We start from the raw sequence: 25,069 nt of genomic DNA, 5'->3' as shown, positions 1-25,069 counted from the left end.
TTGTTCTGACCAAACAAACTCTACTGGGGAATTTTTCTATGAAAGGAGAAAGATAAACAAAAAAGGAACAGAATAAAGACAAAGGAAAAAGATGACTCCTTAACAAAAGAAACTATAAATAAAAACCTATCAAACGCAGATACCGACTCTAATGGTCATGACATGCACATGTGGCCTATCCTCCGCCGTCAATCGTCTTTCAAGATCTTCATTTGGCGATTCCCCATCTGATTCTCAATCTTATTCGACTTGTAGTGCCTGAAGGGTTTTCACTATCAAGCCTCTCTCATTTTGGTTTTTCTCTCAGCTTTCATCGCCTTATGGTGCCCGTGAAGATTTTCACTGATAAGACTCTCTCATTTGTATCACTTTCCAGCTGGGAATTTGGAGTGTTGCCGATATGACTCTTTCTGCTGGGGATTAGAGTCCTTTCTGCTGTGGATCAGAGTGTTATGTTCACCAGTAAGACTCTCATTTGTCTGACTTGGCATCTTTTGACGACTGATCAGAAGGTCTTTCTTTGGACCGTAATGTGGGTTTTTGGACAGGCTAGAAAAAAAAGGTATTAAAGGCTCAAAAAACAAGTCAATTTGGGGTTCAAAATTACAACCTTCGGAACCATATTTGTCTACAGCAAGCGTAACCCTTGCCCAAGTTTCTTGCTTGGGGATTATTATTATTATTATTATTTCTTCTAATTTTTGTTACATGATGACCGAGCCGTGAGGCGCCTACGTATCCTTTTTGAGGAATCAGGTCAAACGTAGTTCCCAATTCCTCTGTTTTCTTCTAACTTTATTTTGTTTTTGTTATCATTTTTCTTTTTTTTTCTTTTTTTCATTTTTCTTTTGTCGTTTTGTTGTTTTCTTTTCCTTTTTTTTCTTTTTTCTTTTTCTTCCACATTTATGTTTCTAACCTTTGCTACTGATTCCGAACGAGGGGTATGAAAGAAAACAAATAAGGCTCAAAGGGTTAACGAATGATAAATTGTTTAGATAGCAGAATAAAATGCCTTCGTCATTCCGGTCTTCAAAACATGCCAAGTGCAAACATCATAATTTAAACAAATATTTGTAGCCTTTTCTGATGGTGCTGGACTTGACAATTATATTCACACATTTGCCTTTTCATTTGTCATCTCTAAAGCGCTGATGGGCAACACTCTCACTCTCATTATCATGAAAGGCGAATCTTGCTTTTAACGATTTTCTTTGTGTTTTACTTGCCCTAGTTCCGTATGACTCGAGCTCCAAATAATCTCAAACCGTCCTTATTTCCTTTAAATGTTCTGATCACCTTTTCAGGATTTTATGATTAACTATTAGGATTAGGCCCAAACTATGTGCTTATGTCATGTCACTAGAATCGGAGCTGAACAAAATGATAAAAGAACTAAACGAAAAGAGGACGAGAAATAATAAAAGACCGGATTTTGCATTAGACTACCGGTGAAATGGTTTGAATAACAAAACAAACAAAAACAAACCAGAATAAAATCCTAAAATAACCTGGACAAAACTTAAACAAACCATTGTGGCAAAATGGAAGGATAAGAGGGTTTGACACAAGACAATATTCGGATTACAACCGTAAGAATAATCCAGACAACAAAAATGACAACAAAATAAGCCATCAAAGATCCTCTCCGGCTGACCCAAAAATGAAGTGTCTTTCCAACTACTAAGCATGGCATTTTAACCATTGATCTCTATATCAACATTGCCAAGACCATCACCAACTTTAGCATCATCAACATCAGTCAACAAGTTCTCAAGAGGATTCGTGTGCTCCCTGTCACTGTCATTGATCACAATTGCCCCTTCCTGAATCATTCTTTCTATTTCCTTTTTCAAAGAACGACAGTCTTCAATGCTATGTCCTTGGACATTAAAGTGGTACATGCATCGTACAGCAGGATCAAATCCTTTTGCATATGGGTCTGGAGTATAGCCAAGGAGCGGCTCAATCATGCCAGAAATCTTTAACTTTTTAAACAAACTTGTGTAGGACTCCCCAATCGGCGTAAAACTATTTCTTTTCCTTTGTTCCCCTCCCTGCCCCTGTTTTCTAGGGTCATTGGGTGCTCGAAAACGTTGTGAAGGCAAGAATGCATTATGTGGTGCTGGCGCTCGCCATAGGGGGTGACCTGATGGTTGGACATGTGACCGGACATTGTTCGGAGGATAATACTGAGGTGGATTATGTGGAGCTCGGGGATATGTTTGGGCATGATGGACAGAAAATTTTGGCTCTAGTGGGTAGTAAGGTTGTGGGGGTCTGGATTGGTAGTAGGGTGAAAGACCTCTAGATCTGGACCAAGTACCCGCTTCGACTGTTGCGACTTCTTCCCCCTTCTTCTTCCCGAGCACACCTCCTGTGTCGCTCTGAATGGCCTAAGTTGTTGCCTTAATTGCCGAATAGCTCAGAATTTTGTTGGACTTAAGTCCCTCTTCGATCATACCGCCCATTTTCACCACCTCGTTGAAGGATTTGCCAACTGACGTCACCAAGTGACCAAAGTAAGTTGGCTCTAGAGTTTGCAGAAAGTAGTCTACCATTTCCCCTCTCTCATCGGAGGATCAACTCTGGCTGTCTGTTCTCTCCACCGGAACCCAAATTCCCGGAAGCTTTCCCCGGGTTTCTTCTCAAGCTTTAGCAATGTGAGACGGTCTGGGACTATCTCAAGGTTGTATTGGAAGTGTCCTGCGAAAGCTTGTGCCAGATCATCCCTGGTGTACCACCTGCTCGAATCTTGTCTTGTACACCACTCTAATGCCGACCCGCTCAAACTCTGGCCAAAGTAAGCTATCAGTAGCTCATCTTTGCCCCCCGCTCCGCTCATTTTGATACAAAAACCCCGTAGATGTGCCATAGGATCGTCATGCCCTTCGTATAAATCGAATTTGGGCATCTTGAACCCTGCTGGTAATTGGACGTCAGGGAAAGGGCATAGATCCTTGTAAGCCACGCTGACCTGGTTGCCTAACCCGTGCATGTTCCTGAAGGACTTCTCCAGGCTTTTAAATTTCCGCATCACCTCGTCATGCTCTGGGCTCTTAGCCGGCTTTTCAATCTCCGCCGGGACCTCAAAGTGGGGATGATAGGTATGTGGCTCGGGTGCTTTAAATGTGAGTTCAGGGGGGGTAATATTGTGTATCGTGAGCCTGAAACAATGGCTCACTAGACGATCTGTGCAATGGGGCTGGGGTTGGCGCCACAAAGACGGGAACATTTGGTGGAGGAGGATTCTGATTGGGTGGTGGAGCTTGGGGATCATAGGCCTCTCTTCCCTGATAGTAGTGATGGCTTGGGAAACTCGTTGAAGGACCGGGAGAGGGGTATTCTGACGTGTGTCCTGGTTGGAGAGTAGGAGTAACAGGTAGTTCCTGCCCCTTTTGGGCTCTAGCTAAGGCTATCTGCATTTCATTCATTTCCAGCCTCATCTTTTCCATTTTTTCCATGGCTTCCTTCAGCATCTGAGTTGCCGTCTTTTCTGACTCAACACTATTGTCTGAACCAGTCATGCTTTCTGGTATGAGCCCTTTTGATCTTGTTTGATAATGGTACGGTGCCAGTACGCTTTAACAAATTAACTGATATTGATTGGAAAAACAACAAATTTGTCAGTGTTAGAGTCTTAACAGATATTGTAATTGCACCTTGGGGAATGCAATGTTCTTAGGCAAGTAACCATTTATAATATGCTTTTGCTCTGACCGCGGGCATCATCCCGGCTTATTTATGACTCTTTTTATCATTTTTCAAAATAGAAAACTCAATATTGCAAACACGGCCTTTAACGCCTCGAGGACGAAGATTTTTAAGGCTGTGTGGGTCAACTGGACCAAATCTTAAACATGACCCAAAAAGTGGCCGTTTATGCAAAGTCAGCCTTCCGGCGTCCCTTTCGGGAACATTCGGCTATGTCTTGTCAAAACAGCGTCACCTGACTTCTTTATTTTGACATATATATATATATATATATATATATATATATATATATATATATATATATATATATATATATTATTTTATTTTTATTTTTTTGCAAAAGGGGAGGTTGGACATCACCCGACTTATTTAAAATTTGACATGTTTTTTTGTTTATTTATTTGTTTTTTGGTTATTTTAGCAAAAATGGGAGGTTGGACCCGATGAGGGTTGCCTACGTATCTCACATCCTGTGAGAATCAAACCCGCGTAGTTCAGGATCATGAATAAAGTAAATAAACTAACCTCTTTTTTTTTGAAGGAAAGACTTATAAAGAAGAAAGGTAGCATTTTTGCAAAGAAAGATTTCTAAAGAATTTTTTTATTTTTATTTTTATTTTTTTTTTATTTTTTTTTTGAATTTCGAAAGAAAAACTTCTAAAGAAGAAAGAAAATATTTTTGGAATTTTACTTAAATTTTTTTTTTGAATTTTGAATTTTCTTTTCAATTTTGAAAGACGAATGAAAATTTTTTCGGATTAAAAGAAAATATTTTTTATTTTTATTATTTATTATTATTATTATTATTATTATTTTTGTAAAAACAATTAAAAAAATTTTCTAAAGAAATCAATAATGGAAAATATTTTTGGATTTTTTCTTTTTGAAAATTGGAGGTCTAAAAATAACTTTTCTAGACTTTTTGGCAAGACAAATACTTTTTGCAACAAATAAAGATATATATATATATATATATATATATATATATATATATATATATATATATATATATTTGGAAATAAAGAAAAACTTTTCTAGACTTTTTGGCAAGACAAATACTTTTTGCAACAAATAAAGATATATATATATATTGCAACAAATAACAAAACCACGTTCAATGCACGACTCTTTTTATTTTTAAATTTGGCATTTTCATAAATAAATAAATAAATAAATAAACCATTTTAAAAACAAGACTCATTTTCATGGCAAGATAAACTATTTTCTTTTTCTATTTTTTTTCTTTTTTTAAAAAAAAACAAGACAGAACAACGACTCTTTTTTTTCTATTTTTCTTTTGATTTTAATAAAACAAACTAGTAAGACATTTTTTTTTGATTTTCTCAAAATTTCGGCAGAGTTTTGACAGTATTTGAGCATTGGTTTTATTCAAAAATAAATAATTAATTCCCTAACCTCTATTTCTTTTCTTTTTTTCTTTTTTTTTCCAACGTTCCCGAGATTCAAAAACCGGACAACATGCGAGTTCGGAACAAATAAATGCACAACACAAATAGGATGCATCAGGATGGTCTTTTCATTTCGGTACACCTGTCCTAGACAGACCCAACCCCTGTGTTGAGCCTCCAAAGTCAAATGCACATGATGCAAACAAACGCTCCTACTAGGGATCTGGCATGAAGCTGAGTTATTCTAGGTTCATAACCTGGGTATTTGTTCTAGACTGTGTACCCGAGCGGACAACTCGAGTCGAGGAGGGGGCTACGTACCGGGGACCCGCGGGATCGTCTGGTTTTGTAACTTGTTCGACCTCTTTCTTATTTCAAGGTATGACACTAACAGAATAGGGAGTCTCGACCAGCGAGCTTCTCCCCGGAGGTAAGAAGAGAAGAGTTTCGACACAGTTTATATACAGTTCAAATAATATCAAAGCGGTAAAAGCATCATTTAGCACATTGAGCCCAAACATGTAACAAAATCAGAGAAAACCAAATATAACAATTTATCTAAGCTCGAATTTCTAACACTGAACCAGTGGTTCTGGGTTTAGAGTCCCCAGCAGAGTCGCCATAGCTGTCACACCTCAATTTTCCGTCCTCGCGAGGGGTGAAGGAGTTTTTTCCAATTAAAGGACAATCGAAAAGGGATTTGTTTATTTATTTCAGAGTCTCCACTTGGGAGATTTAGGGTGTCCCAAGTCACCAATTTTAATCCCGAATCGAGGAAAAGAATGACTCTGTATTACAGTCCGCGAACCAAAAATCCGGATAAGGAATTCTGTTAACCCGGGAGAAGGTGTTAGGCATTCCCGAGTTCCGTGGTTCTAGCACGGTCGCTCAACTGTCATATTCGGCTTGTTTATCTGATTTTATACAATTATGAGCTAATGTGCAAGTTTTAACTTTTAACCGCTTTCGTCATTATTTATATATTTTTTCAAGAATTGCAACATCATGGAAATACATCTCCAACCACGTCACATCAATGCACCCGTGGTTGTTGGCACATTTCAACTCTGTTGAGATTTGGATTTGGGTCGCATGAAATGCACACCCGAATTTAAGAAGGTAAGATTATTAAAATGCGTGCCTAAAGCAATTAGCGTATTATTATTATTTCTGGGTAAGGCCGTGAAATTTTGCTAAACGGTCCATCCCGAAGTCTAAGCAATTTTAAAACAAATATTTACCGAGGGCCCCGCAATTTTGTATTTTTTATTCGGCGAGGCTCATCTCATTCTTATTTTTTAAGGACAATCCTAAAATGCCTACATTTTTCTATTAAATTTGTCTCTACAAAATGAAAGAGAAAAGGTCTTAATTTATTTACATACTTGAGTTAATATAGTTGGGTTTCGAATATGATTCATAAAATCTGAAAATGATGCAAGCAAGGCAGTCCGTTGCTAATGCGGGCCCAAGCTCAATGTATGTCATAAACTAGACCTGGGCCATCTTATTCACATGTCACTACCTAATTACATTATACTAGGTATGTTCACAGTTTGTCAAATTAAAAAAAAAACTTGGCAATCCAATTTTAATCCTAGACCATTTACATGCTGAAATTAACCAATAGTATTTAGCTAAACAATATTCCTACAAGTTCCGAAACGGTCTATTCGTTTAATGAACTAAGTGTTGAATATTTAAGAATAGTCTAAATCAGTTAACATGCTTTTGAGACATGATAATCATCCAACAATAATGAATTAATTAGACAGAGTTACTACACCATTTATTTATTTATTAGGCAATACCTAGATAGTTCGTCTGCTAAGATATCGTCAGATGTTCCACTATATATATTAAGCAGCTACATGATTTTGATTAGAGTAAGCTAGATAATTTATATATACAAATAAAATCCAGAACATAATCAAAATAAATTCAGAACTTCAACTTTTCATTTCGTATTCATGCTTCATGTTTCAGTTTACAATAATCAACGTGTCAGTTGTGTACCTGATATTGGAAGCAAAAGAAAAGTGAGATCAGCAGAAATTCAGTAGCATACAACAACAACAACACCCAGCAACCAGTAACAACCAGCAACGAGAAACCAGTGATAGATTTTTAAATCAAGATAAAAATTCAGAAACACCGACAACAATCAACGGACAGAAGCCAAGGGAATTTTTCAGATTTGAAAGACTAATTAATGTTCAACCCTTAATTTCTGAATCCGTTTATTAGAATATTTAAATTGTATATCAGGTGTATATTACTCTCTCTTTTAATTTCCAGAATGCTTTTATTTGTATTTTTTGGAAGTCTTAATATTTTCGGAATTTTTCTCTCTCTTAAATATTCAGCTCCCTTTTTTTTCTCTCTCTATCTTCTTTTTTGTCTTTTTTCCTCTTTCTAAATCTGTCCAAGTCCCCTCTATTTATTAACATCTTTCAGCATTTTTTTAAACATAAAACTCACTATCTTCCCACTCATCCCCCTTTTAATCCCACTATATAATGTTTTGTCCCCCACTACATTAAACAAATACCCCATTATATCTTGTCTCTCATGCTTATATTAAACAATTGCATTATTCTCCACCATTATATCTTGTCCCCCCATTATTGATTATTTTAATATTATATTAATCTTAATGGACAGAACACTCAAAATAAATAATTGTTCAGAATTTTAATTCCAAAAATACCCCTCTGACCTTACTGAAATTTTCATTTTGTCCCTGAAAATATTGTAATTTACCAATCTACCCCGTCAGCTATAACAAGTTCAGCTAATCAATTCTAACCAAAATATAGCAGCTATAACGAATTTCTAAACAGATTTTATGAACAAACTCAAACTATATGATGAACAACAAAGAAATAACTGGAATTATTTTGATTGAACAAAGAAATAACAAAGAAATACATGATTCAAAACTAAATCAAAAAATTAAAAAAAAAAACAAAACATAAACTCACATTAAATCACTGAATTAAAAACGAACTTCAAACAAGATGAACACGAATTAAATCTATATTAAACAACAAACATGATGGATTCAAATGACTTAAACTAACACTTTTCTATATTAAAACTAAATCCTTTTAAATTAATAAAACAAACTGAAGAAGTAATTAATTGAACTCAACTTAAATCTAACAATATTATAACTAAACTAACAATTTCTACCTAAAAATAAACAAGAAAATATGAAACAAACTGAAGAAAATAACAAAACTATAAACATGAACTTAATATCGAACATATCTAATTTCAGATCCAAAAATATCAAACAAATTACGGACAAAAATGAAACTCAAACCCACTAACCGGATCGAAATGACGAAGAACTTGAATGAAAGCAAATCTGTCTGGAGACAATTATTGCACCAAAATAACTCGACGCATAAGACGACCATGAACGGACCATTGAACTGGAGGTCGACTGGATCGGAGAAGACGACGAGAAGGCTGTTTTGCGCAGCCCTTTTTCTTTTTTTTCTTTTTTCCAGGTGGAGAAGGCAGCGTGGTCGACTTGGAGTCGACGTGAGGATGGGGTCGACGTGGGCTGCGCGTGATGGAGGAGCTGGTTTGTTTGGTCATGTATGGACGTGAGGGTGGCGATGGGGTTGGGTTTTGAACCAGCTGCTCGACCACACTGGATGCTGCATAAGCAGCAGAAGGGAGCTGTTGAAGACGCATCGACCAACAGCCATGGGAGCAGTGGCACGACGGAGCAGCAGCGCGACGAGGTGGAGCTGGGTTTCGACGAAGAAGAAGCAGCAGTGGTGGCGGAGCTAGAAGGAGCAGCTGCTCGACGAGCTTGACGCAGTCATGGAAGCGAGGATGAAGAACGCAGCAGCAGCGACAGAGGAGAAGAAGACGCAGCAGCCATGGCAGCCATGGAATGGAGAGGTCGTTCATGGTGGTGGTTTGGTGTCGCTATGGAGGTTCGACGTGGGGGGGGGAAGCTGGATGAAGCAGCAGGGGGTCGTTTGGGCGTGAAGGAGAAGACGATGGAGGCTTGGGCAGCCATTGGAGAGGATTTGGAGGTTTGAAGAAGAAGAAGGTAAGAGAGGGGGCGGATGGGAGTTTTCAACAGTAAATTCTTTTTAGGGTTTTGTTTTTGAAATGAAAGAAAAGGAAATAGGGGTGTTGGATCTTTGGGGTTATGGACTGGGTCGACCTGGTTTGGAATGGACCGGGTCGTAGAGGAAGGTTGAGTATATTTGGGCCTGTGGTTCAAAATTGAAGAAGAGGCCTAATTCCGATTTTCTTTTATATTTTTTGCTCTCTTTTCTTTTACTTCCTAATTAATAAAACTAAAATTCTAAATTAACTTATAAACTAAATTAACTTATAAAAAATACTAATTAATTCCAAATAACTATTATCGCACATTTAAATAGCAATTAACGATAAAATCGTACAATTTAGACGTTAAATGCTAAAAATGCAACGTACATTATTTTTATGATTTTCTCATTTTCGTAAAATAAACTTAAATAAATACTAAATAAAAATGCGATATATTTTATATTTTTATTAATTTAAACGAATAAACATGCACAGACAAAAATACAAATAATTATACAAAAATACCACAAAAATAAAAACATTGCACACAAAGGAAAATTGTTTTATTTTGAATTTTTGGGAGTGATTCTCATATAGGGAGAAAATCACGTGCTCACATCTCCGTCGAACTCGAGCCTGAGCTCCCATGGATGCTGGTCGCAACGTGTTCAACAGCTCCCTTCTGCTGCTGCCTCGTCGCCTTTATTCCAAAACCAAGCGGCTTCTGCTGCTCCTGCTGCATCCAGCGTGGTCGAGCAGCTGGTTCGAAGCCCAACCCCATCGCCACCCTCATGTCCATACATGACCAAACAAACCAGTTCCTCCATCACGCGTAGCCCATGTCGACCCCCATCCTCACGTCGACTCCAAGTCGACCACGCTGCCTTCTCTACCTGGAAAAAAGAAAAAGGAAAAAAGAAAAAAGGGCTGCGCAAAACAGCCTTCTCGTCGTCTTCTCCGATCCAGTCGACCTCCAGTTCAATGGTCCGTTCATGGTCATCTTAGGCGTCGAGTTATTTTGGTGCGTTAATCGTTTCTGGACAGATTTGTTCTCATTCAAGTTCTTCGTCGTTTCGATCCGGTTAGTGGGTTTTGAGTTTCACTTTTGTCCGTATTTTGTTTTTGATATTCTCGAATCTAAAATCGGTAAATGTTTGATTTTTGTTTTGTTCGTGTTCATCGTTTTGTTAATTTTTCAGTTTGTTCATGTGAAATTGTTAGTTTAATTTTAATGTTGTTAGATTCAAATTGAAATTTAATTAATGTTGTCAGTTTGATTTTAATATTGTTTCTTCTTCGGTTTGTTTTTATTTGTTTAAAGAATTTAGTTATAATATGGAAATATGTTGGTTTAATCATTTGGATACGTCATGTTTGTTGTTTAATATGGATTTAATGCATGTTCATTCTTTGTTTGAAGTTCGTTTTTAATCCAGTAATTTAATGTGAGTTTGTTTTGGTTTTTGATTTGTTGATTTAGTTTGAATCATGTATTTTGTTGTTGATGTTGTTGTCTCTTTGCTCATTCATTTTTGGTCTAAATTAACTAGGATTGGTTCCCAATATGGTTAACTTATTCCCATTAATCTGAAGCTGTATGATTCAATATGTGTTCATGAGTTTTGTTGTTGAATTTGTTTAGAAATTGGTCATATTTGTTGTATTTTGGTTGAGATCGATTAGGTGAATTGGTTATAGCTGGTAGGGTAGTTTGGTAAATTGCAGTACGTTCAGGGGTAAATTGATAATTTCAGTAAGGTCGGAGGGGTATTTTCGGAATTGAATATTTGAACAATTGTTTAATATAATGGGGAACAAGACATAAATTAGAGGGGATGTGATATAATTATTTAATATAATGGGGGACAAAACATAATGTAGTGGGGTGGGAATAATGTAATTGTTTATGTTAAGCATGGGGGACAAAGTATAATGGGGTGGATATTTATTTAATGCATGGGGGACAAGACATGTGGGCATGGGGGACAAGGTTTAAAATAAAAAAAAACATTAAGTAGTGGAGACAAAGCATGCAATTGGGGGAATATTTCGGGTTGGGGATTCAAGACAAGAGTCTTGTTATAAATAGAGTCATTGACATATTATTAGGGGGACGAGGACTTGAACTTGAAAGAAGAACTTAGAGGATTTTTGGGGGAGAACATTTTTAAGAGAGGAATACATTCTGAAAATCTGAAGAGAGTGTGGTAGAGTTTAAAAAGAGAAAAAAAGAGAGTGAGAAACGAGTTTAGTTTCGGGTTTAATACACGTGGGTTTGAGTATGTTTGTGGTGATGTGGTTTGTTGTTGTTTAAGTCTTTTACAAACTTTTGGGTTTGTTCTATCGAGCTTGCTTGATTTTCCTCAAATTTTTCTGGGTCTTGATTCTGGTTCGAATTGCTGCTGTGGGGTTGCTGTTGCGTTGCTGTGTTACTACTGCTGCTGACTCCTCCTTCTTTTCTTCTTGTATTGCCATTTCCAGGTATACATTTGTACACTCTCGGTTTGAAGCGAAATGAAGTATTAACCAGGCTTTGCTCCTGTTGAATTCCTCATGTTTAGATTTATGCTTGAATTGAATTTTCCTTTCTTTGTATAAAAATGTAGTTGACTGATTAATGAGTAATAGGGTTGCATATGTATAATAATTCCTTCATCTAATAATGTTAGTTTAGATTAATCAAAGAATAATTAATTTGTTTTGATATTATTGTGTATCAATCTCATGTTCTAGTGTTATTAAATAATAGAATATAGAACAAAAGCAATCTCTTTTTGTACAAACTCGATTGCAATTTTCCATTTGCATTAGCCGTAAAATAATAACTAATAAGTTACGTCTTCTTCAACATGTAATTAATTGAGAGATTTTCTTTTATTTTAGAGACGAACTTAATAGAAAAAATGTAGTCACTATAGGTTTATCCTTTTAAATAAAAATGAGACGAGCCTCGCCAAATAAAACGCACAGATTGCGGGGCCCTCACAAAATGTATGTGTTAATTACTTAGAACTCGGGATCGGCCGCTTAGCGAACTCCACGGCCTTACCCAAAAATAATAAATACATTAATCGCTTTAGGCGCGTATTTTAATAATCTTACCTTCTTAAACTCGGGTGTGCATTTCATGCGACCCAAATCCAAATCCCAAAACATTGAATAAAAATGTGTTCCGGATTGCGGGTGCAATTCATGTGACGCAATCCAAAGACATGTTTTTAAACGATGTTCACATTCTTTTAAAATATAATAATAAAAGCGGTAAAGAGTTAAAACTTGCACAGGAGCGCATAATTGTATAAAATCAGATAAACAAGCCGAATATGACAGTTGAGCGACCGTGCTAGAACCACGGAACTCGGGAATGCCTAACACCTTCTCCCGGGTTAACAGAATTCCTTATCCGGATTTCTAGTACGCAGACTGTAATACAGAGTCATTCTTTTCCTCGATTCGGGATTAAATTGGTGACTTGGGACACCCTAAATCTCCCAAGTGGCGACTCTGAAATAAACAAACAAATCCCGTTTCGATTGTCCTTTAATTGGAAAAAACTCCTTCACCCCTCGCGAGGGCGGAAAAAGGAGGTGTGACAACTGACATTAGGCTAACATCAATCACTAACATTTGAGAATATTAGTTACTAACATTATTCACATTGCTATTTAAAATGATGTTACTTACTCAAGCGAACTCGCAATTTCAGAACTAACCCTATTAAACCAACATGTTGATTTCCATGAACTATTTGAACCTGTTTCGTGGCATAACCTATTTGAAACTATTACACGACTACTGAAAAAAGAATTAACTACACTATATTTCATAACTAGTAATCACAAACTAAGATTAATTACAATTGATATTCACATGTTTGTAGAAATAGATTCAACAGTCCAGTTTATGCATTCCAAAGTCATTCTAATACATGCTATGCGATATCAAATGAACTACTGCTTATACATTAAATTAAACACAAAGAAACAGGAGACATTGAGAAATCCATTCCAACAACTCTTTACTGTCTTTCCATTAAATTTGAGAGCCTTAGAACATGTACCTGGATAATGGAAATACAAGAAGATGAAGGAGCAGTCAGCAACAGTAGTAACACAGCAAAATACAGCAACAGAAAGCCCAACACAGTAGCTTCAACACCTCAATCCAGAAATCCCAACAACACGGAGAAAACTAGTAAAAATGGAGAAGAAAAATAGTCCGGAAATCTCTCTTTGTTTTCTCTTTCTAGCTTTGAACTCTCTATGGTGTTCTTCCGCTCTCAATATTTTAGAAAATTTGGTTCTATCTTTTTTACTCTCTCCAAAATGAATTCTGTCCCAGTATTTTCGGATTTTGTTTTTATATATAAAAATATATATATTAATAGTGATAATTCACCTTTTAATTTTTTTTGTATTTTTATCCTATAATAAAAAGTGTAATAAAGCTAAAATAATAGTAGGTTAAAACCCCCTAAAATATTTACATAAAAGAAGTGATAAAAAATTAAATGTTGTCAAAAATTAGGTGTTCACAGCTGCCCCTCTTTGCTCGAAAACACGAAGAGCTTACGGGCAAAGATAAACTGAACAATGCGACTAATTTTTGATCATATCGTTATTCAAAAGAGGAAGAAAGTAAAAAGGAAAGGCGCAACCGAGTCCTGGTTTTGGATAGCCTACATATCCCTGGTTATAAGGGAATCAGGTCGCGTGTAGTTCAGAAAGTTTTGGTAGCTGGGACTACCATGAAGCTGCAGTTTTGCTGTTACTCCTGCTGCTGATACTGCCTACTGACCTCCTTATTACACCATGAAAAAAATGAAGAAGCTAGAGTAAGCTATAATCTATGCTTTACAAAGATTTATTCTCAAACTTGGTCATGGGACTGTTATTGCCTTGTTGCCTCGCTGTCTTGTTGCCTTGTGTCTCCCAACTTCAAAACTTGAAATGTAAAGACTGAAATGTATTCCTCTGTTATATGGGCGGGCTCCCAACTTCAAAACTTGAAATGTAAAGACTGAAATGTATTCCTCTGTTATATGGGCGGGCTCCCAACTTCAAAACTTGAAATGTAAAGACTGAAATGTATTCCTCTGTTATATGGGCGGGCTCCCAACTTCAAAACTTGAAATGTAAAGACTGAAATGTATTCCTCTGTTATATGGGCGGGCTCCCAACTTCAAAACTTGAAATGTAAAGACTGAAATGTATTCCTCTGTTATATGGGCGGGCTCCCAACTTCAAAACTTGAAATGTAAAGACTGAAATGTATTCCTCTGTTATATGGGCGGGCTCCCAACTTCAAAACTTGAAATGTAAAGACTGAAATGTATTCCTCTGTTATATGGGCGGGCTCCCAACTTCAAAACTTGAAATGTAAAGACTGAAATGTATTCCTCTGTTATATGGGCGGGCTCCCAACTTCAAAACTTGAAATGTAAAGACTGAAATGTATTCCTCTGTTATATGGGCGGGCTCCCAACTTCAAAACTTGAAATGTAAAGACTGAAATGTATTCCTCTGTTATATGGGCGGGCTCCCAACTTCAAAACTTGAAATGTAAAGACTGAAATGTATTCCTCTGTTATATGGGCGGGCTCCCAACTTCAAAACTTGAAATGTAAAGACTGAAATGTATTCCTCTGTTATATGGGCGGGCTCCCAACTTCAAAACTTGAAATGTAAAGACTGAAATGTATTCCTCTGTTATATGGGCGGGCTCCCAACTTCAAAACTTGAAATGTAAAGACTGAAATGTATTCCTCTGTTATATGGGCGGGCTCCCAACTTCAAAACTTGAAATGTAAAACTTGGGTTATCTTGCTTCTTCCAAGATTGCTTTCTTTAAAACTTGTACTCTTTCTCCCGTAAACTGCGGGGGATTCCACTTCCTTCAAAACTTGTGTTATCTTCCATCTTCCCCAAGTGGGTATCTGATTTCAAGAAAATTTTCGCAATGAGAGAAAATTTCCTGCCCCAGTTTGATAATCTTCTTTGTGGCCATGTCTTCCCACTGTCAATAATATCTCCTTTCCCTGTTTCAAATCAAAGAGAAATTTGTTAGTTTAAAATGTGGTGGGTGGTCGTGCCACTTCTGTTGGGGATGGTTTTTCCCTTTTTCCTTTCCCTGCTTTGCTACAAAACTTGCTAGGGATGATATTATTTGCTGAGGATGATACTTCTGCTGGGGATGGTTTTTCTTTTCTCTTCCTTCCCCGCTCTGTGTTGTCCGACCATTGCGGAACTTGGTCGAGAATCTGTCGGAGTTGTTCCTGTATCTCGCAAATCTGCTGGGGATCCCCATAACCTTTTAACTGTTGCTTTTCCGTTTTTCTCCAACTTCCCCTGGAAATTTGGTCCTCTTGGGATCTAGACCCATTCATCATTTGGTCTTGCGACCAACTTCTTTTCGCTTTGTCGCCTTATCTTTGGCCTGTCCTATTCGCATTTTGCTTTGCACCATTTTGGCAACTGGTAGTAAGCTCTGAAAATCCTTTTCAAAAACAAACTGTTGGGGAGGTAAAGTCTTTAAACCAAGAAATGAAAAAGTGATGATTTCAAAAAATAGAAAAAGAAGAAATCTTTCTGAATAAATGCTGGGGAGAAAGAAAGAAAAGAACTTATCTGAATGATACAACCGATCCCAACGATCATGTCGTGCATTCCGGATTAATCAATCCAGTCTACTTGTATCAATCAATCTTTCGGACGGCCTCATCCTGCTGGGGATAAACAGTCATTCAACTCTTTTCCATCTGCGGATCCTTCCCGCCAATCTTGTCTTGTCACCTCATAGTGCCCTTCGAGGGGTTTTCACTAATAAGGCTCTCTCATTTCTCTCAACTCCCGTCGCCTTATGATGCCTGTGAAGGTTTTCACCGATAAGACTCTCTCATTTTATTTCTCTCAACTTGCATTGCCTTATGGTACCTGTGGAGGTTTTCACCGATAAGACTCTCTCATTTTGTTTTATTTTTTTCAGCTGGGGATCAGAGTGTTACCGATATGACTCTCTCTACTGGGGATTCTTTCGGCTACCAATTCATTTCCAGCTTATGATCCTCTTCTCTGCTGGGGATCAGAGTGTTATTCCCGATTTCCGTTTGCATGGCTTGGCACTTCTTGGATACTGATCGGGATGTCTTTTTGGACATCAATATGGGTTTTTGTGTATGGCTAAAAGAAAAAAGGTAAAAGGTTCAAAATAATTTTGATGGGTAAAACATTACAACTCTTGGAATCAACTTTCTTTCCCAAAATTTTAAACACAACTTCTGCCCCAATTTTTTCTTGCTTGGGGATTTTTATTTTTTGTTACACTATGACCGAGCCGTGAGGCGCCTACGTATCCTTCTTTGAGGAATCAGGTCAAACGTAGTTCCCAATTCCTTTGTTTTTCTTGTGACTTTTGTTGTGTTATATTTTCCTTTTCTCTTTTTTTTTTCTTTTCATTTTCAATACTGATTCTGAGAGAGGCGTATGAAAGAATAAATAAGGCTCAAAAGGGGAAGCAAAGATTAAAGTGTTTGGATAGAAGAAACAATGTCTCCGTCATTTCATTCTCCGATCCAATGCCAAATACAAACAAACAACAAGTACAATCAAAACAAATCAAACCTAATATCTCTTGACTGCGTCAGAACTGATAGCCATGTCGATACATCTTCTCTCGACATCTGTCAAACATAAAGCGCCATTGGGCTTGCTCTGTTCAGATTGCGATAATCAACACACACCTTGATTCTTCTATCTTTTTTGGCACTGGCACCACATTAGCCAACCAATCTGGATATCGCGTGACCCGAATAATCTTAGCATTTAGCTGTTTGTTTACTTCTTCTTTAATCTTCACACTCATGTCGGTTTTGAACTTCCTCAATTTTTGTTTGACGGGAGGAAATGCTGGGTCAGTGGGCAATTTGTGAACCACTAGATTGGTGCTTAAACCCGGCATGTCGTCGTATGACCATGCAAAACGTCTTTGAATTCAATAAGTCCTTTGATTAGTTCTTCCCTAATGTTTGGTTCAATGTGGACGCTTATCTTAGCTTCCCTGATATCATCTGCATCCCTTAGATTGACGGCTTCCGTGTCATTTGACTCAACTCTTTGTTAATTTCTTTGAATGCTTCATCCTCATCGTATTCCGACTCATCATCACAATCCCGTACTATAAGTTCGGAATCAGATTGATTTTTTTAGACTAGATTGAAGATCCGTCATGCATGTCATGTCATTAGAACCAATATAAAGAGAACTGTTTAGAAGAGAAAAAGAAGAAGAAAAATTAAAACAAAATAAGGAATGAAGAAAAAAAACTTTCACTTTATTAAAATACGGGATATCAAGGTTTCACACTTTGGCGAGCATAAAAAGAAATCTGGATTACAACCCTGGAATAATCCAGACAACAAGAAAGAAAATCAGAGCCCACTACCAAGACTCCCATAGGAAGAGGAGTAGCCATTTGTAAGCACGTGATTTTTGCCCTATATAAGAATTACTCCCAAAAAATTCAAAAATAAAATAATTTTTCTTGGTGTGCCATTTTTGTGATATTTTGAATAATTATTTGTATTTGTTTGTGCATGTTTATTTGCTAAATTAATCAAAAAATACAAAAATATATCGCCTTTCGCATGTAGGATTTAATTCTACAATTGTTAGTAATTAAATTTGTTTTACAAAAAATAAAAATTACAAAAATAGGCATCGTTTGCATTTTTAGCATTTAATGTCCAAATATACAATTTTATGCTTAATTATTACTTAATTGTGCGTTAATTATTATTGGGAGTTAATTTGCGCTTTTATAACTTAATTTAGTTCTTAATAATAGTTTAAGTATTTTTATAATTTAGTTTTAGAAAAATAAAAGAAGAAAAAAGAGAGCGAAAATATAAAGAAAGTCGGAATTGGGCCTCTTCTTCGATTTCAAGCCACAGGCCCAAAAAATGGCCCAATCTTCCCTACGACCCAGTCCATTTCGAACTGGGTCGACCCAGTCCATAACCCAAAAGACCCAAACCCCTTTGTCTTACATTTTACAAAACAAAACAAAAATTAAAAGACAAGAAACCCTAACAGACCTAAACCATCTGCCCCCCCTCCTATCTTCTTCTTCTTCTTCCTCAAGCCTCCTCAAGCACACATCAATGGCTGCCCCTCCATCCTCCTCACCCTCACTGCACACACACAGTGCACGCAGCAGCCATTCATGGCTGCTACGACCCCGTTGCCTCCGTCTCCTTCAAACCAAGCGATGACCCCTTCGCCGAACACCTTCGTTATTTCTTCTTCTTCGTCCAGCATCCATCGACTCCTCCACCTCGCTCCAGCTGCTACTGTCCGTCGACCTCCAGCAGCCCCACGCGGACACCACCCAAACTCAGTCGACAACCCAAGTCACGCCGGAAAAACCCTCGACCAACGAAGGAGGAACCCCATCGTTGCGGCTTCCCTTCCTCCTCCCAGCTGCCGCGACGCTGCTTCTTCCTCCTTCAGAGCACGTCGAGCTGCTGCCATGGTCGACCAGCTGCTCCTGTGCTGCCCGTGTCCAGCTGCGACGAGCAGCCATGGCTGCTCCGAATGGATGTTGCCGCTGCTCCTCCTTCCTCCGCCGCTGCTTCTACTTCTTCTTCGTCTTCGTCGTCCTTCGTTCGAGCTTTGGTCGAGGCTCGGACAGATTTGTTTACAATCAAAGTTCGTCATTGATTCATCTCCGGTTAGTTGTTTTTGAGTTTTATTTTTGTCCATATTTTTGTTTGATATTTTCCGGATCCAAAATCGTTAAAGAATTCAATTCTTGTTTTGTTCGTTGTTCATCGTTGAAATTATTTTTCTAGTTTGTTCATGTTCATGTGCTTTGTTAAAATTAATTTTCAGATTTCAAAATAGAAGTTTAATTAGTTGTTTTCATATTCATTTCATGTTTGTATTATTGTTTAAGTGAATATTTGTTAGTTTGTTGTTTGTTAGATTCAAATTGAAATTTAATTAACTATTTCTTCAATTTGTTTCATGTGTTTATGTATTGTTAGAAATTGTTAGTATTGTTAAGTTCAAGTTTAAGTTCATAATTGTTTCTTCGTCGATCTTGTTATTTGTTTAAAGAATTTAGTTGTGTTAAAGGAATATATTGATTTAATCGTTTAATCCGTCATGTTTGTTGTGTTAAATAGATTCATTCATGTTCATACTTTGTTTGGATGATCTTGAATCCGAATTTTGTATAGTTTGATTTCTTGTTTATCATTTGTGATTATTTCTTGAATTGGTCTCATAATCTTGTTTAAAGTTTAATATAAGAATTGTTTGTTGTAATGTTGTTAGAGTTGATTTTAAGTTCAATATTATTGAATTTAAGAATCTAAATATACTTGTTTGATTGTTGTTGTTGAATCCGAAAATAGGTTTGTTTGTTGCTAAAAATATTGTTCAATCAAATTTTAGTTGTTCTTGGTTTCAATTTGTGTTCATGTGATTTGTTGTTGAAATGTTGTTAAAATCATGTTCATGTGATATTGTTGTTATGATGTTCATCCGTGTTCATATTGTTGTTTGAACATTGTTAGAAATTGATCATATTGTCTATATTTTGGTTAAGTTTGATTAATTGATGTGTTATAGCTGATGGGTAGTTTGGTAAATTTGTAATACGTTCAGGGGTAGTTTGGTAATTTCAGTAAGGTCGGAAGGGGTAGTTTAGGAATTGTACATTTTGTAATTGTTTATTTGAAGCATGGGGGACAAAATGAAATGGGGTGGGTTGTGATATGATTATTTAATATAAAGGGGGGACAAGATTTAATTTAAAGGGGAATCTTGCATTATTTTAAATGAAGCATGGGGGACAAAATGAAATGGGGTGGTGTGATATGTTTATTTAATGTAATGGGGATGAGTGGAAAGATAATGGGTTGGGTAGAGAAAAGTATGGATTTTAATTAATTGAAAGGTTTATGGGATGGGTTATATATGTGAGGTCTTGAAATCAAAAAATATAGACAGAGAGATAGAGAAAAAATACACAGATACGAGAGAGAGAAACAAATCTGAAAATAAGAGAGAGAAAATGGCTGAACATTTAAGAGATAGAAAATTCTGAAAAAATATTTAAGCTTTCAAATAAATAAATAAAAAAAACTAAAAAAATATTCTGCTTTCTTTTGTTGTTTGAAATCAGAATTAATTGTTGTTTCATCAAAGCTGGAAGCTTTTGTTTTTTTGGATTACTACTCCACCGGTCCGTTACTGGGTTGTTACTGTTGCTGGGCTATTGTTGCTGTGTTGTACTGATTTTACTGCTGCTGCTGATTCTCATATTCATTTTCTTTTGCTTCCAATATCAGGTACACAACTGAAAAGCTGGTTATTGTAATCCGAAATATGAAGCGTGAATACATATGAAGAATGAAAATTTGAAGTTTTAATTTCGTTTTTTTTTCTTTGTTCCTTTTGTTGATTGTATTTAAGCTATTTCATGAATTACTAAATAATAATTGGAATAAGAAAATAATATCATAAGTTAGTCTGTAATAAATCGGTTCGGCAAAATAGGTTAATTCACTAGTTATGAAGGCTTCAAGATTATAGGTTGATCATGAACAAGTAGCTAAATTTAGCTAAGACACGAATTTAAATTAAACATCGTAAATTAGGCATTAAGGCATGACTTGAGCTTAATCAAGATTAGAAGAACGTTTAAGTCTAATAAACTTTCTAATAAACTTTAGTAATTATGGTTAAATTTAGTTTCAAATGATTGTGAATAATTAATCTCAATAATATTTTTAAAAAAAATAACAATGCTAAGTTTTAATCTAGCTATATTTGTTTATTTTGAATATTAGTTGTTGAATTTTTATTTAATTTATAATTTTCGAAATTAAGAATAAAATCCCTTTTTCATCAATATTTGTATGAATCAAGCAATTAGCGTGTCATGTTTTCTTAAATAATAATAATAAAAAAAACGTAATTAATTAGGATTTTCTTTATTCATTTTAGAGACTAATTTTAAATAGCAAAATGTAGTCGCTTTAAGATTTATTCATTTAGGAAAATAAATGAGATGAGCCTCGCTTAATAAAATGTATAGATTGCGGGGCCCTCAATAAATGTACATTTAATTGCTTAGAATTAAGGAGGAGTCGTTTTAGCAAATTTCACGGCTCTACCCCAAAGTAATAAATCGCTAATTGCTTTAGGCGCGATATAATAATAATACATTCTTAAACACGGGTATGCATTTATGCGACCCAAATCCAAATCCCAAAACATTGAATAAAAATACGTTCCGGATCGTGGATGCATTTTATGTGTCCCAATCCAAAGACATGTTTTTAAACGATGTTCACATTCTTTAAAAAATATAATAATGAAAGCGGTAAAAAGATAAAACTTGCACATGAGTCCATATTTGTATAAAATCAGATAATCAAGCCAAATATAACAGTTGAGCGACCGTGCTAGAACCACGGAACTCGGGAATGCCTAACACCTTCTCCCGGGTTAACAGAATTCCTTATCCGAATTTCTGGTTCGCGGACTGTAATACAGAGTCATTTTTCCTCGGTTCGGGATTAAAATAGGTGACTTGGGACACCCTAAATCTCCCAAGTGGCGACTCTGAAATAAATAAACAAATCCCGTTTCGACTGTCCTTTAATTGGAAAAAACTCCCTTTGTACCCTCGCGGGGGCGGAAAAAGGAGGTGTGACAGCTCTGGCGACTCCGCTGGGGATAACTATGACCCAGAACCACTGGTTCAGGGTTAGAAATTCGAGCTTAGATAAATTGTTATATTTGGCTTTATCTGATTTTTACATGTGTTTGAGCCTAATGTGCTAAATGATGCTTTTACCGCTTTGATATTATGTGAACTGTATATAAATTGTGCCGAAACCCATCTTCTCTCTGAGTCTTCTGAATCATGAAGAAGGGTGTACTTCGTACGACTTCTTTTCTGTATAGTGTCAAGTCCCAATTTAGAACGAGGTTTGGATAAGTCGCAAAGCCGGTGAAGCTTCTGTATTCCCGGATTGCCGCCTCCTCCTCGGCTCGAGCTGTCCGCTCGGGTAAGCCAGGTCTAGAACAAACACCCAGGTTCTGAACCTAGTATAACAAAGCCACATGCCGGACCCCTAGTAGGAGCGTTTGTTTGCATCACGTGCATTTGACTTTGGAGGCCCAACACAGGGGTTGGGTCTGTCTAGGACAGGTGTACCAAAAATGAAAATGACCATCCTGATGCATCTTACTTGCTACTACTTGCGCATTTATTTGATTCGGATTTGTGTGCTGACTGACTTGTGAATATCAGGAATAATATTTTGAAATTGAAAAAAAACGAAATAGCGGTTAGGGAATTGATTGTTTATTTTTGAAAAGAAAACAAATGCCCAAATACTGTCAAAACTCTGCCGAAATTTTAAGAAAATGAAAAAAAAATGTCTTTTTAGTTTGTTTTATTAAAAGCTAAGAAAAAAAAATCGTTGTTCTGTTTTTGTTTTTCAAAAATATATATATATATATATATATATAGTTTGTCTTGCCATGAAAATGAAAATAAAAAAAGAGTCTTATTTTTAAAATGGTTTTTTTTTAATTATTTATTTGCTTATGAAAAAAAAAAGTCTTTCATTATTTGTCGCAAATATATATATATATATATATATATTATTTGTCGCAAATATATATATATATATAAATCCGAAAAGTTTTTTTTTATTTCCAAAAGATATATATATCTTTATTTGTTGCAAAGAATATTTGTCTTGCCAAGAAAATTCAAAATAAAATTCCAAAAGATATGTCTTGCAAAAAATAATATAAATTTCTTTATTTTCCATTGTTGATAAAACAAAAAATAAAAAACAATTCTTTTAAAAAAAAAATTCCGAAAATATTTTGGATTCTTCTTTCAAAATTGAAAAGAAAATTCAAAATTCAAAAAATATTTTTTAGAAGCATTTCTTTTATCAAAAGTAAAATTCCAAAAATATTTTTTTCTTTAGAATAAAAAAAAACAAATGGAAATTCGAAAAAAAAAACTTCCTTTTACTTTTGAAATTCTCAAAGTTCAAATCAAAATAAAAGGAATTTTTACAAGTTTTTCTTTCAAAAAGAAATCAATCAAAAAAAAAATATATACTTCCTTTGAGCAGTTCTTTCACAGTTCCAATAAAAAAAATATTAGTTCATTTACTTATTCACGAGGCCCGAACTACGCGGGTTTGATTCTCACCGGATGTGAGATACGTAGGCAACCCTCATCGGGTCCAACCCCCTTTTTTTTGCTAAAATAGTCAAAAACCAAAAAAATAAATAAAAAACGTGTCAAAATTTTTTATTTTGTCATAAATAAGTCTAGTGGTGTCCAACCTTCCCTTTTGCTAAAATAGCCAAAAAAAAAAACATGTCAAAATTTTAATTTTGTCATAGAGAAGTCGGGTGACGCTGTTTTATGTAGACATAGCCGAATGTTCCCGAAAGGGACGCCGGGAGGCTGACTTTGCATAAACAGCCACCTTTGGGTCATTTTTAAGATTTTGACCAGTTGACCCACACAGCCTTAAAAATCTTCGTCCCCGAGGCGTTGAAAGGCCGTGTTTGCAATATTGACTTTTCTAATTCGAAAAATGATAAAAAGAGTCATAAATAAGTCGGGTGATGCTGTTTTGTCAAAAATAGCCGAATGTTCCCGAGAGGGACGCCGGAAGGCTGACTTTGCATAAACAGCCACTTTTTTTGGGTCCTGTTTAGGATTTTGGTCTAAGTTGACCCACACAGCCCTATAAATCTTCGTCCCCGAGGCGCTGAAGGGCCGTGTTTGCAACATCAGGTTTTTAGTATAATTTGAAAAGAAAAAAAAAGAGTCAGCGGTCAGGTGAATACCGTTTGGATTTTTTTTTAGTCAAAATAACCCGAGCCAACTTCGGCCGCGTCTTGAACCGTTCTTGCCGAAATAACCTTAGAGTATCTGTCAGTTGTCGAAAGGTTATTTTCGTAAAAGAATGGACAAGTGTGTAAAGTGTCATAAAATAATCCTCCCCGGCCTCAAATTCATGTGAAAGTTGGAAGGGGCCACATTTGCAAAAATAACCGTTTGGTTGCATTTGTCAAACGGGGAAAGAAATTGGCCATTTGTAAATCTTTTAATTAGAATATGTGGGTTGTTTGATTTTCCACTTGTAGGTCATCTTCAAACCTTTGAAACTCAGTTTGTTTTAACATGAAAATTGAAAAAAAAATGTTTAGCATTGTTTATCTTTTATTGGGTCCGAACTACGCTCGGTCTGATTCATGCGGGGTCATGATACGTAGGCAATCTCCATAAGATTCGACCACCACCAAAATAAAAAAAATATAAAAAAATATAATAATAAATAAATAAAAGAGAGTGTGGAAGATTTTCAGGGGGGCACAATTGTCTAACTGCTTAGGTACATTGTATCTCTGATACATGATTGTCTGTCCAATGCCCTAACACTAACGTGATGGCTTCCCTTTGATGTGTCCATATATAGAAAGTGGTTGGTTGTGGTAACTCCTCCCTGCAAAGCAAAATCAAAGGACAATGGCTCAGAACCGCAGAACCGAGTGGATCGGTACTGATGACCGACAACAATTGGTCGAACAGAACAACAGGTTGGTAGAAGAAGTGAAAATGCTGAGACAGCATGTGGCAGACATGTATCAGGCATGGATAACGGGAAAAGCACCACCCCCTCCACCGCCAAGCCTCTTGAACTCGGTCATTTCCCAAGCACCCAACACCATAATGGAAGATTCTCCATACTCTCCATCCCAACCCATTTATGGCAGCTTTCCCAGCTATCCGAGTAGCTCCATCACTCTTCA

The sequence above is a fragment of the Nicotiana sylvestris genome, chromosome 4, assembly GCF_000393655.2.
Source record: "Nicotiana sylvestris chromosome 4, ASM39365v2, whole genome shotgun sequence".
In the NCBI taxonomy this organism is placed as follows: Eukaryota; Viridiplantae; Streptophyta; class Magnoliopsida; order Solanales; family Solanaceae; genus Nicotiana; species Nicotiana sylvestris.
Note: the sequence above shows the minus strand (reverse complement) of the source record.